A 14775-nucleotide genomic window follows, 5' to 3' on the forward strand; every position below is an offset into this window, starting at 1 on the left:
TTCTGTGAAGCACTTGGGGGTTGAAAGTGCTCACCACACATCTAGATAAGTTCCTTGGGGGGGGTCTAGTTTCCAAAATGGGGTCACTTGTGCCTAAACTGTTGAAGCCCCACACATCAGAGGCTCTCCAAACTCGACATGACACCCGTAGACCATTCCATCAAAGTTTGCATTCCAAAACGTCACTACTTCCCTTCCGAGCCCTGTTGTGTGCCCATACAGTAGTTTTCTCCCACATATGGGATATCAGCATACTCAGGACAAATTGGACAACTTTTGGGGTCCAATTTCTCCTGTTACCCTTGGGAAAAAAAAATTGGAGACTAAAAGATCAAGTTTGTGGAAAAAATATTTTTTTATTTTCACGCCTGGGCGTTATAAACTTCTGTGAAGCCCTTGGGGGCTCAAAGTGCTCACCACACATCTAGATAAGTTCCTTGGGGGGTCTAGTTTTCAAAATGGTGTCATTTGTTGGGGGTTTCCACTGTTTAGACACATCAGGCGCTTTCCAAATGCGGCATGGCATCCAATCTCAATTCCAGCCAAAAAAGTCAAATGGCGCTGCTTCCCTTCTGAGCTCTGCCATGCTCCCAAATTGTGGTTTACCCCCACATATGGGATATCAGCGAACTCAGGACAAATTGCTCAATAACTTTTGGGGTCCTGTTACCCTTGGGAAAATACAAATTGGGGATGTAAAGATCATTTTTTGTGGAAAAAATATGATTTTTTAATTGTACGGCTGTACGTTATAAACTTCTGTGAAGTCCTTGGGGGTTCAAAGTGCTCACCACACATCTAGATAAGTTCCTCGGGGGGTCTAGTTTCCAAGTTGGTGTCATTTGTCGGGGGTTTCCACTGTTTAGGCACATCAGGGGTTCTCCAAACGTGACATGGCGTCCAATCTGAATTCCAGCCAATTTTGCGTTGAAAAACTCAAAACGGCACTCCTTCCCTTCTGAGCTCTGCCATGCGCCGAAACAGTGGTCCCCCCCCACATATCAGGTATCAGCGTTCTCAGGAAAAATTGAACAATAACTTTTGCAGTCCAATTTCTCCTGTTACCCTTGGTAAAATAAAAAAAATAGGACCTGAAGTAATTTTTTTGTGAAAAAAAGTTAAATGTTCAATTTTTATTTAAACATTCAAAAAATTCCTGTGAAGCACCTGAAGGGTTAATAAACTTCTTGAATGTGGTTTTGAGCACCTTGAGGGGTGCAGTTTTTAGAATTGTGTCACGTTTGGGTATTTTGTGGTCCCTAAAAATGAAATGGTGTTGTAAAAATGAGAAATCGCTGGTCAACTTTTAACCCTTATAACTTCCTAACAAACAAAAAAATTTTGTCTCCAAAATTGTTCTGATGTAAAGTAAACATGTGGGAAATGTTATTTATTAAGTTTTTTGTGTGCCGTATCTCTGATTTAAGGGCATAAAAATTCAAAGTTGGAAAATTGCAACATTTTCACCAAATTTCCATTTTTTTCACAAATAAACGCAAGTTAGATCAATTAAATTGTACCACTATCATGAAGTACAATATGTCACGAGAAAACATTGTCAGAATCACCGGGATCCATGGAAGCGTTCCAGAGTTATAATCTCATAAAGGGACAGTGGTCAGAATTGTAAAAATTGGCCCAGTCATTAACGTGCAAACCACCCTTGGGGTTAAAGGGGTTAATATATGGAGGAGTGTATTATATTATATGGAGGACTGAGTAGTGTATTATACTATTTAGAGGACTGAGTGTATTTTAATACAGTCATATGTTAAAGTTTGGGCACCCCAATTAATGTTAACCTTTTTTCTTTATAACAATTTTTGTTTTTGCAACAGCTATTTCAGTTTCATATATCTAATAACTGATGGACTCAGTTATATTTCTGGATTCAAATGAGGTTTATTGTACTAACAGAAAATGTGCAGTCTGCATTTAAACAAAATTTGACCGATGCAAAAGTATGGGCACCCTTATCATTTTCTTGATTTGAACACTCCTAACTACTTTTTACTGACTTCCTGAAGCACTAAATTGGTTTTGTAACCTCATTGAGCTTTGAGCTTCATAGCCAGGTGTATCAAATCATGAGAAAAGGTATTTAAGGTGGCCACTTGCAAGTAGTTCTCCTATTTGATTCTCCTATGAAGAGTGGCATCATGGGCTCCTCAAAACAACTCTCAAATGATCTGAAAACAAAGATTATTCAACATAGCTTTTCAGGGGAAGGATACAAAAAGTTGTCACAGAGATTTAACCTGTCAGTTTCCACTGTGAGGAACATAGTAAGGAAATGGAAGAACACAGGTACAGTTCTTGTTAAGGCCAGAAGTGGCAGGCCAAGAAAAATATCAGAAAGGCAGAGAAGAAGAATGGTGAGAACAGTCAAGGACAATCCACAGACCACCTCCAAAGACCTGCAGCATCATCTTGCTGCAGATGGTGTCACTGTGCATCGGTCAACAATACAGCGCACTTTGCACAAGGAGAAGATGTATGGGAGAGTGATGCGAAAGAAGCCGTTTCTGCAAGCACGCCACAAACAGAGTCGCCTGAGGTATGCAAAAGCACATTTGGACAAGCCAGTTACATTTTGGAAGAAGGTCCTGAGGACTGATGAAACAAAGATTGAGTTGTTTGGTCATACAAAAAGGCGTTATGCATGGAGGCTAAAAAACACAGCATTCCAAGAAAAACACTTGCTACCCACAGTAAAATTTGGTGGAGGTTCCATCATGCTTTGGGGCTGTGTGGCCAATGCCGGCACCGGGAATCTTGTTAAAGTTGAGGGTCGCATGGATTCAACTCAGTATCAGCAGATTCTTGACAATAATGTGCAAGAATCAGTGACTAAGTTGAAGTTATGCAGGGGATGGATATTTCAGCAAGACAATGATCCAAAACACCGCTCCAAATCTACTCAGGCATTCATGCAGAGGAACAATTACAATGTTCTGGAATGGCCATCCCAGTCCCCAGACCTGAATATCATTGAACATTTGTGGGATGATTTGAAGCGGGCTGTCCATGCTCGGCGACCATCAAACTTAACTGAACTGGAAATGTTTTGTAAACAGGAATGGTCACAAATACCTTCATCCAGGATCCAGGAACTCATTAATAGCTACAGGAAGCGACTAGAGGCTGTTATTTTTGCAAAAGGAGGATCTACGAAATATTAATGTCACTTTTATGTTGAGGTGCCCATAATTTTGCACTGGTCAAATTTTGGCAAAATGCAGATTGCACATTTTCTGTTAGTACAATAAAACTCTTTTGAATCCAGAAATATAACTGAGTCCATCAGTTATTAGATATATGAAACTGAAATAGCTGTTGCAAAAACCAAAATTGTTATAAAGAAAAAAGGTTAACATTAATAGGGGTGCCCAAACTTTAACAAATGACTGTATGTGGAGGACTATGGCGTGTAAACTGTAGATGTGCTGCTAACATAATACTGTAAGAGGACAGATTTTGTATCCATTAGTAATCATTCTGTCCCCATCATTCTTTCTCTGACGGTGGAAAGAGGCCGGGAAACAAGTGTTTAACGACTTCAATATTGTCGATCACAGTCGTTTAGCGGCCTAAACTCAGCGCATGTAAGTACAACCAAAATACTTCTGTGTGATCTGCAATATGTTAGCATTTGGGGCCCCATTTTAAACTTTGCCTAGTGCCCCACTTTGCCTAAAACCGGCCCTGTACACAGTGATATATCGTGCAGATTATTACACCACTGACCTCTCTTCAGAGCATCGCTCCACCGCCTCCTGACAGATACATAGTGATATATCCTGCAGATTATTACACCACTGACCTCTCTGCAGAGCATCGCTCCTCCACCTCCTGACAGATACATAGTGATATATCCTGCAGATTATTATACCACTGACCTCTCTGCAGAACATCGCTCCTCCACCTCCTGACAGATACATAGTGATATATCCTGCAGATTATTACATTACTGACCTCTCTGCAGAGCATCGCTCCTCCACCTCCTGATAGATACATAGTGATATATGCTGCAGATTATTACACCACTGACCTCTCTGCAGAGCATCGCTCCTCCACCTCCTGACAGATCCATAGTGATATATGCTGCAGATTATTACACCACTGACCTCTCTGCAGAGCATCGCTCCTCCACCTCCTGACAGATACATAGTGATATATGCTGCAGATTATTACACCACTGACCTCTCTGCAGAGCATCGCTCCTCCACCTCCTGACAGATACATAGTGATATATCCTGCAGATTATTACACCACTGTCCTCTCTGCAGAGCATCGCTCCTCCATCTCCTGATAGATACATAGTGATATATCCTGCAGATTATTACACCACTGACCTCTCTGCAGAGCATCGCTCCTACACCTCCTGATAGATACATAGTGATATATGCTGCAGATTGTTACACCACTGAACTCTCTGCAGAGCATCGCTCTTCCACCTCCTGACAGCAGAAACATAGTGATATAGCCTGCAGATTATTACACCACTGACCTCTCTGCAGAGCATCGCTCCTCCATCTCCTGATAGATACATAGTGATATATCCTGCAGATTATTACACCACTGACCTCTCTGCAGAGCATCGCTTCTTCACCTCCTGATAGATACATAGTGATATATGCTGCAGATTGTTACACCACTGACCTCTCTGCAGAGCATCGCTCCTCCACCTCCTGATAGATACATAGTGATATATCCTGTAGATTATTACACCACTGTCCTCTCTGCAGAGCATCGCTCCTCCATCTCCTGATAGATACATAGTGATATTTCCTGCAGATTATTACACCACTGACCTCTCTGCAGAGCATCGCTCCTACACCTCCTGATAGATACATAGTGATATATCCTGCAGATTATTACACCACTGACCTCTCTGCAGAGCATCGCTCCTCCACCTCCTGACAGATACATAGTGATATATCCTGCAGATTATTACACCACTGACCTCTCTGCAGAGCATCGCTCCTCCATCTCCTGATAGATACATAGCGATATATCCTGCAGATTATTTCACCACTGACCTCTCTGCAGAGCATCACTCCTCCACCTCCTGACAGATACATAGTGATATATGCTGCAGATTATTACACCACTGACCTCTCTGCAGAGCATCGCTCCTCCATCTCCTGATAGATACATAGTGATATATCCTGCAGATTATTTCACCACTGACCTCTCTGCAGAGCATCGCTCCTCCACCTCATGACAGATAGTGGTGTAATAATTTGCAGGATATATCACTGGCCTCTCTGCCGAGCATCGCTCTACATTCTTCACATGCTGGTGTTTCGCCTTCCCAATGTGTCACATCAGGACCTGGAGTTGATCACCTTACGATGACCCGTGAGCAGCAATCAATGTGTTTGGACTTCGCGTCCAGTATTGAGGATCTTGGATCCCCATCTAATTGCTGTTTACAGGACCCGAGCTCTTCTGTAAACTGTGACCGGGCCGGGGATAGGAGCCCAGATGCTAAGAGCCCCGGGGGCCAAATCTGAACCTGATGTAAGGACACAGCGCAGAAATCTGCAGAACTGCTGCTCAATGCCAGGCGGCTGCTGGAAAGCTAGAGCCATTAGCAGGCGATAGAGACAAACCAAACATATAGAGCAGACAGTCACACATCAAGTACAAGGCGGAGCTGACAATCTCTCACATGGCATACAGGATGGTTGTCGGCAGACGGCAGTAACAGGGGAGGGGCTGACAATCTTACACATGGTATACAGACTGGTTGTCAGCAGTCCCAGGGTGGATATCTGACAACCTCTCCCATGTACAGTCATGGCCAAAAGTTTTGAGAATGACACAAATATTATATTTTCACATGATCTGCTGGCCTCTGGTTTTTATGTGTGTTTGTCAGATGTTTTTATCACATACAGAAATATAATTGCAATCATATTATGAGTAACAAAAGGTTATATTGACAGAATGAGTTAATGCAGCAAGTCAATATTTGCAGTGTTGACCCTTCTTCTTCAGGACCTCAGCAATTCTCCCTGGCATGCTCTCAATCAACTTCTGGATCAAATCCTGACTGATAGCAGTCCATTCTTGCAAAATCAATGCGTTTATTTTGTCTGAATTTGAAGGTTTTTGTTTGTCCACCCATCTCTTGATGATTGACCACAAGTTCTCAATGGGATTAAGATCTGGGGAGTTTCCAGGCCATGGTCCCAAAATCTCTATGTTTTGTTCCCTGAGCCATTTAGTTATCACCTATGCTTTATGGCAAGGTGCTCCATCATGTTGAAAAAGGCATTGTTGATCGCCAAACTGCTCTTGGACGGTTGGGAGAAGTTGCTCTTGGAGGACATTCTGGTACCATTCTTTATTCATGGCTGTGTTTTTAGGCAAGACTGAGAGAGAGCCCATTCCCTTGGCTGAGAAGCAACCCCACACATGAATGGTTTCAGGATGCTTGACAGTTGGCATGAGATAAGACTGGTGGTAGCGCTCACCTGGTCTTCTCCGAATAAGCCGTTTTCCAGATGTCCCAAACAATCGAAAAGGGGATTCATCAGAGAAAATGACTTTACCCCAGTCCTCAGCAGTCCACTCCCTGTACCTCTTGCAGAATATCAGTCTGTCCATGATGTTTTTCCTGGAGAGAAGTGGCTTCTTTGCTGCCCTCCTTGAGACCAGGCCTTGCTCCGCCTCACAGTGCGTGCAGATGCACTCACACCTGCCTGCTGCCATTCCTGAGCAAGCTCTGCACTGCTCGTAGCCCAATCCCGCAGCTGAAACACTTTTAAGAGACTGTCCTGGCGCTTGCTGGTCTTTCTTGGGCGCCCTGGAGCCTTTTTGGCAACAAGGGAACCTCTCTCATTGAAGTTCTTGATGATGCGATAGATTGTTGACTGAGGTGCAATCTTTCTAGCTGCGATACTCTTCCCTGTTAGGCCATTTTTGTGCAGTGCAATGATGACTGCACGTGTTTCTTTAGAGATAACCATGGTTAACAGAAGAGAAACAATGATGCCAAGCACCAGCCTCCTTTTAAAGTGTCCAGTGGTGTCATTCTTACTTAATCATGACAGATTGATCTCCAGCCCTGTCCTCATCAACACCCACACCTGTGTTAATGGAGCAATCACTGAAACGATGTTAGCTGGTCCTTTTAAGGCAGGGCCGCAATGATGTTAAAATGTGTTTTGTGGGATAAAGTTCATTTTCTAGGCAAATATTGACTTTGCAAGTAATTGCTGTTAAGCTGATCACTCTTTATAACATTCTGGAGTATATGCAAATTGCCATTAGAAAAAATGAAGCAGTAGACTTTGTAAAAATTAATATTTGTGTCATTCTCAAAACTTTTGGCCATGACTGTATACTGATAAAGAAAAAGACCAAACATGTGGACTGAAAATATATGGGACAATGAAATAATTTAAAATACCTTTATTAATACAAAAATTACATGGTAATATACGACACCATGACACAAGAGAAATTGTTAAAATATTAGTACACCCCCTGACGAAGGACTGTGATCCAAAACACACACCGGGGAGTGTACCGCAAAGCCAGCCACCATTATCCCACTCTTATCTTGCACTGTATGGCAGTGTCACTGTTCAGATGTCTACACAGGTTCATGATATTTTATGTCACTGATGCTAATTTATTATTTGAGCATTTGCTACTAGTTATACAGGCTATTTTGAAACAATTGCATAACTTTATTACTTAAGATTATTATGGTTTTGGTTTGCTCTTAAGTCACTTTTTGCAGATAATACGTGTTAGGCGTGGGGTTCCTGAAACCGCACAGCAGAAATCCAGAGCCTTGCATTCAGTGGTCTCCCAGTCTCCTCCGACCACTCAGAAGCCTGCACAGCAATCCCGGCATTCCAGACGCTCTGCTCAGACCAGCTCTGTGGGTCTGGTTGCTGTTGCCACCTCTGGGCCAGCAAGAGTAGCGCAGTCTCCTCTGCAGCAAGCCACTCCAGAGGCTAAGTCATGCCACTGGGCATGCTCGCGAGGCGATCTTCCATTGGAGATCGGGAATCACATGCTCAGGTCCTTCTCCAAATCTCATTGGTCCATCTCTGAGATCTGGGGGCTTCCAGAAGGTCCCGGTTATAAAAGGGTCGCATGGCCGCTCAGCCATGCGCTAGAGTAGACTCTAATTGCTATCTGTGTGAATGATGATGAATGCATGTGCCTGCGAATCACTCATTAAGATCCCCTCCCTCTGCTGTTACTTGTGTGGATAGGGACTTAGTCATAGAGTCAGCGCCAGTCAGTGGCACGCTACAGGCCACAGTTCACATCTAACAGAACTATCGTCCGACAGTTCTCCCCTCTTGGGCATTGTTGTGTTGCGGCTGAGTCGGTTGCCGTGCTGCAGTCAGCAGCACTGGCTGGCGTCTGCGGTAGCGACGCCGCACGCATGGTAGGTCTAGACTGACAGTGACCCGGAGTCTTGGGCCTAGTCCTGTGACCATATACCGTGCGTGCACACCACTGAGACCTGTGAAGTCAACAGGCTCGGCATTTATGTTTGTGCCGTACACATCTCTGTGATATTAACAGAGCTCGCCAGCGCACGCAGGGTGACTTTCAACCCGCATGTGTCATACCACCATATTGTGCGTCTGCCATTATATAGCAGCAGCTTTACACCTCTGCACTTTCTATTATTTTGTATTTAGTGCGTTCCGCCGTCCCTAACATTACACTAGCGCCAGGGTCTGGCTAGTAATGGCGGACAGCAGCAGCTACTGCAGTACATTCGGCAGCTGGAGGGCAGGTTGGCTGTTCTCGAGAGTCCCACCTCAGCTGTGAATGCTACTGCTGCCGCTGTTCAGGCACTCGCAGAGGCTCTCTTGTATGCCCACATCCACGCCTGCACAGACATTATCCCGTCTCCCGCTGCCCGACAAGTTCTCGGGTGAAAGCGCCACCTGTAGGGGTTTCGTGAGCCAGTGCTCTATTCAGCTAGAGCTACTGGCCACACGGTTCCCTACAGAGCGGGCTAAGGTGGGGTTTATTGTCTCCCTCCTGTCGGGCAGGGCGTTAGAAAGGGCTACGCCATTGTGGGAGCGTGATGACCCCGTGGTTCTGAGCGCTGCTCAGTTTCTCACGTCCTTAAAGCAGGTCTTTTTGGGACCACGGGTCAGTCACGACACCTCTTTCCAGCTATTATCCTTAACACAGGGATTCCACTCGGTCAGCCATTATGCCGTCCGATTCCGGACACTGGCTTCTGAGCTGGAGTGGCCTGATAAGGTACTCGTCCCTGTGATCTGGAGAGGGTTAGCGGAGCATGTCAAAGATGCCCTAGCTACCAGAGATCCCCGCAAGTCTGGAGGACTTGATTGCCATTTCCACCCGCATCGATCTCCGGTTTACGGAGCGTGGGCTGGAGCGTGCACAATCCAGACAAAGGGTTAAGTTGGCCCCCACTATCTCCGAGCCGCTAGAGCTTCCCGCTCAGGAGATTATGCCTTCTGAACCCATGGAGGTGTCTCGCACCAGTCCCAGGTTGCGTCCGGTGCGAGGCTCCGCACGCTGTTACCAGTGCCGGCAGTTCGGTCACTCGGCTAAAACTTGTCCACTGCGGTTGAAAAAATGATCACATCCAGTGGTCATAGGTGGGGGTCTATCTGATATGAAACCTTTCTCCCCCAAACCAGTATTCCGGGGGACGTTAGATAGCGGGGCGTCCACCTGGGATGTAGAGGTCACGGTGGATTCTGGGACAGAAGGGAACTTTATTTCCTCGGCCTTCGCCCAAAAGCACACTATTCCGCTGGTGTTACTGCCTCAACCCTTGACCATCAGGGTGGTTAATGGTGCGCCTTTACCATCTCAGGTTACCCACCAGACAGCACCCCTAGGTTTCTCAATCTCACCATCCCACCGTGCGATCTTGTCCATGTTCATTTTGCCTGATGGCATCGACCAGGTGCTTCTCGGAGTTCCCCTCATATAGAATGGTCTTTGGGGAGTATACTGGGTTGGAGCAAGGACTGTGAGGGAAGGTGTCTGAGGGGCAGTGTTCAAGTAGCCTCCACGGAGGTGCCCGTGGACCTCTCCGCGCTTCCCAGACAATACCACCAGTACGCAGACATCTCCAAAAAATCTGCGGAGACGCTTCCGCCGCACCGTCCTTATGATTGCCCGATAGACCTATTGCCAGGCACGGAACCTCCTAGAGGCCGCATGTATCCTCTATCTCTCCCCGAGATGGAGGCTATGTCTCAATATATCCGGGAGAACCTGGCAAGAGGTTTTATCAGAAAGTCGGTGTCGCCGGCTGGTGCAGGGTTCTTCTTCGTGGAGAGTTACGTCCCTGCATTGACTACAGAGGTCTCAACACCATCACAGTAAAAAACAAATACCCTCTTCCGTAGATCTCTGAGTTGTTTGACAGGTTGCGAGGGGCCTGGATCTTTACGAAATTGGATCTATGGGGGGCGTACAACCTGATCCGCATTTGCGAAGGAGACGAGTGGAAGACAGCCTTTAATACCAGGGATGGCCACTATGAATATTTGGTCATGCCCTTTGGCCTCTGTAATGCGCCTGCTGTCTTCCAGGATTTTGTAAATGACGTCTTTCGCGATATGCTCTCTACCTCAGTGGTGGTCGTCTATCTGGATAACATCCTCATCTTTTCTCCAGATTTGATCTTTCACCGGAGAGACGTCTGCAAGGTCTTCGACCGGTTGCGGGTGAATTCTCTCTTCGCCAAGCTGGAGAAGTGCCAGTTTGAGCAGGAGTCCTTGCCGTTCCTGGGCTACATCATCTCGGCCAAGGGGTTGGCTATGGATCCTGCCAAATTGCAAGCAGTAATGGACTGGCAGGAGCCCCATTCTCTCAAAGCGGTGCAGCGCTTTTTGGGGTTCGTTAATTACTATCGCCAGTTCATTCCCCACTTCTCCACACTGGTAGCTCCTCTGGTTGCCCTCACTAAAAAAGGAGCTAATCCCAAGGCTTGGTCTGAACAGGTCTCCAAGGCCTTTTCGTCCTTGAAAACCCATTTTGCCGGCGCTCCTATCCTAAACCTTCCCGATGTGGATAAACCTTTTATCCTAGAGGTGGATGCCTCATCCGTTGGTGCAGGAGCAGTTCTTTTCCAGAAGGATGCTCAAGATCGGAAGCATCCCTGCTTCTTCTTCTCCAAGACCTTCTCACCGGCGGAGAAAAACTACTCCATCGGGGACAGGGAGTTGCTGGCAATGAAGTTGGCCTTTTCCGAGTGGAGACATCTCCTGGAAGGAGCCCGGTTTCCCTTCCAGGTGTACACTGACCATAAAAACCTGGTCTATTTACAAACGGCCCAGAGCTTGAACTCTAATCAAGCTAGGTGGTCGCTCTTCTTCTCCTGCTTCCGCTTCACCTTGCACTGTCTGGAGAACGTCCGTGCGGATGCTCTCTCGCGCTCGGTGGTCTCAGCAGAGGAAGAGGAGGCTGAGCCTCGGCTAATTGTCCCCACTGAGAGCCTGAGGACCGTGGCTCCGGTCGCTCGAGGCAATTCTGCCGGGCAAGACCTTTGTCCCTCCTCGCCTGCGACCAGAGGTCCTCGCGTGGGCACATGCGTCCAGGGTGGGTGGTCACTTTGGCAATAAGCGGACCACAGAACTCCTGGCAAGGTCTTATTGGTGGCCGCATATGACTCGGGACATTAAAGAGTACATTCAAGCATGCGTCTCTTGTGCTCGGAACAGGTCTTCTAGGCAGAGACCGGCTGGGTTACTGTATCCCTTGCCGGTGGCAGACAGACCCTGGGAGATGGTCGGCATGGACTTTGTGGTCGGTCTGCCTAAGTCCGGTGGCAGCACGGTCATCTGGGTGGTCGCCGATCATTTTTCTAAAATGGTGCATCTGGTGCCACTCGCGCGGCTGCCTTCCACTTACGGTCTTGCCGCACTGTTCATAAAGCACGTATTTCGTTTGCACGGTATGCCGGACAAAATAGTCAGTGACGGAGGTCCCCAATTTGCGTCTTGGTTTTGGAGGGAGCTCTGCAGTCTACTCAGTATTGAGCTAAACTTGTCCTCCGCCTATCACCCCGAGACGAACGGGTTGGATGAGAGAGCCAATCAAACTCTGGTCAAGTACCTGCGACATTTTGTTTCTGCCAGGCTGGATGACTGGGCATCCAAGCTACCATGCAGTGGCTGATTCCACTGGTCAGACGCCGTTCCTTAATTATGGCCAGCATCCGCATGCTCCTGTCCCGATGCCAGTGTCTTCCACTGATTCCAGGGTGGCAGACTGGGCAGTGGAGGCTCGCGACATTTGGGATCGCACCCAGGATGCTATTCGAGCCTTTAAAGAGAGAATGAGCGTCCGCCGACACACATCGGCGCCCCGCTCCAACTTTTGTCCCTGGCGACTTGGTGTGGCTCTCTGCCTGAAATATCAGGCTGCGGGCTGAGTCCTCCAAGTCCGCTCCACGATACATTGGTCCCTTCAAGGTCCTCGAGCGGATCAGCTCAGTGGTCTACCGTCTAGCTCTTCCACCACACTTGGCCATTTCTGATGTCTTCCACGTGTCACTCCTCAAGCCTGTTCACATGGCCCGGTTTTCCCGAGTCATCTGCCGGGACATCAGACTTGTCTTCGGATGAGTTTCAGGTCAACGCCATTGTGGGACGAAGGATTGTGCGTGGCAAAAATTTTTATTTGGTGGACTGGAAGGGTCATGGTCCAGATCTGGGAGCCAGTGGAGAACATCCACGCCCCGCTCCTGATCGCGGCTTTTGAGCGTAGTGAGACTCAGAGGGGATGGGGCCTGGGAGGGGGGGTAATGTTAAGCATCGGATTCCTGCAACTGCACAGCAGGAATCCAGAGCCTTGCATTCAGCGGTCTCCCATTCTCCTCCGACCGCTCAGGAGCCTGCACAGCAATCCTGGCGTTCCAGGCGCTCTGCTCAGACCAGCAATAGTAGCGCAGTCTGCTCTGCAGCAAGCCACTCCAGAGGCTAAGTCCTCCCGTCACGCCACTGGGCATGCTCGCGAGGCGATCTCCCATTGGAGATCGGGAGTCACGTGCTCAGGTCCTTCTCCAGATCTCATTGGTCCATCTCGGAGATCTAGGGGCTTCCGGAAGGTCCCGGCTATAAAAGGGTCGCATGGCCGCTTGGCCATGCGCTAGTGTAGACTCTAATTGCTATCTGTGTGAATGATGATGAATGCATGTGCCTGCGAATCACTCAAGATCCCCTCCCTCTGATATTACGTGTGTGGATAGGGACTTAGTCATAGTCAGCGCCAGTCAGTGGCACGCTACAGGCCACAGTTCACATCTAACAGAACTATCGTCCGACAGTGCGCCCCTCTTGGGCATTGTCGTGTTGCGGCTGAGTCTGTCGCCGCGCTGCAGTCAGCAGCACTGGTTGACGTCCGCGGTAGCGACGCTGCATGCACAGTAGGTCTAGATGGACAGTGACCCGGAGTCTTGGGCCTAGTCCTGTGACCATATACTGTACCGTGCGTGCACACCGCTGAGACCTGTGAAGTCAACAGGCTCGGCCTTTATGTTTGTGCTATACGCGTCTCTGTGATATTAACAGAGCTCGCCAGCGCACGCCGGGTGACGTTCAACTCGCGTGTGTCATACCGCCATATTGTGCGTCTGCCATTATATAGCAGTTTTACACCTCTGCACGGTGGACCCCGGGCGGCAAACGCGCTATTATTTTGTATTTAGTGCGTTCTGCCGTCCCTACCATTCTGCACACGCTGATATACTTTCCAGCTTGATTAGATGCATATTGTTCATTTTATGATTTACATTTTTACCTGGTGGCTTTGTGCTTTGGCTGGGTTTATCATATCTTTCATTGTATTACTAATATTTTAACAATTTCTGTGCGGCCACCCTTGTGTGATGGTGTCATCTATTAACATGTAATTTTTGTATTAATAAAAGGCATTTTAAATTATTGCATTGTCCCATATATTTTCAGGCCACATGTTGGGTCTTTTTGTTTAATCGGTGTACTCAAGGTTTCCGAATGGTCTGTCATTCTTTCTTTTGCTAATATACACCAGGTTATTTATACTCACTTTGGGTTGGGGTGTATATATACATTTACTAGCAAAGTCCAGAACGTGTTTCAATCAACCTCTCCCATGGTATACAGGTTGGTTGTCAGCAGTCCCAGGGTGTGTGTCTGACAACCTCTCCCACGGTATACAGGTTGGCTGTCGGCAGTCCCAGGGTGTGTGTCTGACAACCTCTCCCCTGGTATACAGGTTGGTTGTCGGCAGTCCCAGGGTGTGTGTCTGACAACCTCTCCCCTGGTATACAGGTTGGTTGTCGGCAGTCCCAGGGTGTGTGTCTGACAACCTCTCCCCTGGTATACAGGTTGGTTGTCGGCAGTCCCAGGGTGTGTGTCTGACAACCTCTCCCCTGGTATACAGGTTGGCTGTCGGCAGTCCCAGGGTGTGTGTCTTACAACCTCTCCCACGGTATACAGGTTGGCTGTCGGCAGTCAGAGGGTGTGTGTCTGACCTCTCCCACGGTATACAGGTTGGTTGTCGGCAGTCCCAGGGTGTGTGTCTGACAACCTCTCCCACGGTATACAGGTTGGTTGTCGGCAGTCCCAGGGTGTGTGTCTGACAACCTCTCCCACGGTATACAGGTTGGTTGTCGGCAGTCCCAGGGTGTGTGTCTGACAACCTCTCCCACGGTATACAGGTTGGCTGTCGGCAGTCCCAGGGTGTGTGTCTGACAACCTCTCCCACGGTATACAGGTTGGCTGTCAGCAGTCCCAGGGTGTGTGTCTGAAA

The sequence above is a fragment of the Dendrobates tinctorius genome, unplaced genomic scaffold (assembly GCF_039654945.1).
Source record: "Dendrobates tinctorius isolate UK_male_01 unplaced genomic scaffold, ASM3965494v1 ptg000028l, whole genome shotgun sequence".
NCBI lineage: Eukaryota > Metazoa > Chordata > Amphibia > Anura > Dendrobatidae > Dendrobates > Dendrobates tinctorius.